The sequence below is a fragment of the Sinocyclocheilus grahami genome, unplaced genomic scaffold (assembly GCF_001515645.1).
Source record: "Sinocyclocheilus grahami isolate Dianchi unplaced genomic scaffold, SAMN03320097.WGS_v1.1 scaffold487.1, whole genome shotgun sequence".
In the NCBI taxonomy this organism is placed as follows: Eukaryota; Metazoa; Chordata; class Actinopteri; order Cypriniformes; family Cyprinidae; genus Sinocyclocheilus; species Sinocyclocheilus grahami.
In genome coordinates, this window is record NW_015505666.1 from 337,144 (window position 1) to 339,510 (window position 2,367).

Here is a 2,367-nt window from a genome sequence, read left to right on the forward strand (position 1 = left end):
ACGAAAACCGGAAACGAACGAAAGTTTGACAGGAACAGAACCAGAAACAGAAATGAAATAAAATTGTATAGTTCCGAACAGAATCTTGAAATTTGCTGTCAACCAATCAGTTATTCAAGTAGTACTTGCCTGTGCAAATGTGACGGTGACGCTGACGCCAGCGAGTGAAATGTCCGCTCCTGTCGCAATGCACCGGCGTTATCCGAGGATAGTGTAAGTTGGATTCAACATCACACGCACATGCAGCGCTTCTGTGAACAGAGAAAACAGAATAAAACTATAGGCTTACATAAAAATAAATGTAGGCATATACACTAAATATATTTAACTTAAATCATTGACAGATTAGCAAAACGAAAGAAAAAATTGTGCTGAGTTACGGTTCTTGTGACGCGTTCCAAAGTTCTCGGAAAGGAAAACGAGACAGCAGAAAGTAGTTTTCTTTCTTATGCAAAAGCTTTACAGTTTTATTTATTTTGCTAAATCTTGACAGTTTTGAATAATGTCTTCTGTATAACCAACCAGCGTTGATATGACCATTGCGCTGGCGCCTCACACGCACACGCAACATATTTTTGTGATATTGCAGCATGTTCATTATCAAAATAAAATACAGTTAAAGAAACAAATAAAAAGTTACACTGCTCCGTTGTACAAAATTTGTCACGTTCAGTGTGACCAGCTCCTCACTGTGCTGATATATAGCCGATGTAAAGGATGATGTTTTACGTTGATGAAAGTACAAAGCCTATAATAAATCATATTTTAGCATCCAGATACGTCACAATGGAAACATTTGGATTTGTGCCGAATGAGAGAGGTAGGCATCAGTTTCGCAAAAAAAAATTTTTTGATTGACATTTTTATAGCCTAAACGCGACTTATGCATTTTTCACTCCCAAAACGTTTTTTCAACAATGCAACAAACATTTTTAAATATCTTAAAAATACTTTAATGTCTTTAAAGTGTTGATAGATTTTTTTTATTTTGTTTACTAACCTACATTTGGCCAAAATCTAGAAAAGATGCTGCTGTATTGGCTGACTAAGCGCAGCGGTATAGGCTAATGTTACCAGATCTCTTCCTGTTTTTTTCTTTTTCTTTTTGAGTAAAGAAAATGCTGTACTTTATTATTATTATTATTATTATTATTATAGGCAAAGAAAAATTGTTTTTAAAAAAACGTAATTAACTGGTATTTCTTCTACCCGAACCGGTTTCGGAACGGTAATAATCATAGAGGAACGCAGGAACAGAAACGTTAAAATAAATATCGATTCTGCTCGGAGTGAACCGATTGAATTTCTTTTTTCGTTTTCAAGCCCTGATCCTAGGTGTATATGACTTTCTTCTTTCAGATGAATCCAGTCGGAGTTATATTAAAAATTGTCTTTCACGTAGGCCTTCCACTTGTGCTTTATTTGACGTTTTGGAATGTTGAACAAAAACACCCGCCCACTGCAATGATAGAGCTTAGAAGAGCCAGGACAATTTTTAATATAACTCCGATTGGATTCGTCTGAAAGAAGAAAGTCATATACACCTAGGATGCCTCCAGGGTGAGTAAATCACAGGCTAATTTTCATTTTTGGGTGAACTAACCCTTTAAGGCAAAGATACTGCATGGGTCAGAGTATCTCTGAAATGGCAAGTGCTGTGGATTTCACCCGGTCAGCAATGGTGAGAATTTACCAACGGTGGTCTGAGGAGGGACAAACCACAAATCAGTGGTGTTGGGCGCCCAAGGCTTATCAATGCACAAGGGCAACAAAGCCTATCCCGTCTGGTCCAAGCCAACAGAAGGTCTAATGTGGACCTAATTACAAAAATTTGTAATAATGTATGAGAAGAATCTATCACAACACACACTGCATCACACTCTGCTGCGTGTGAGGCTGCGTAGCCACAGACCAGGCAGAATGCCTATGATGACCCCTGTCCACTGCCGAAAGTGCCTACAGTGGGGCATGCACGCGTCGGAACTGCACACATAAATTGGGAATGGTTTGAGGAACATGATGAAGAGTTCAAATTGTTGCATTGGCCTCCAAATTCCCCAGATCTCAATCCAGTTGTGCATCTGTGGGATGTGCTGGACCAAGAAGTTCGATCCATGCGGCTCCACCTTGCCATCTACAGGACTTGAAGGATCTGCTGCTAATGTCTTTATGCAAGATACCACAGGACACCTTCAGGAGGCTTGTAGAGTCCATGCCTCAGTGGGTCGGCACTGTTTTGACAGCATGTGGAGGACCAACAGCATATTAGGCAGGTGATCATAATGTTTTGGCTCATTGATGTAGAGTAGGGTGACCATACGAGCCATTTTCCTAGGACGCGTCCTGGCCAGGATTTCTATATTGCCT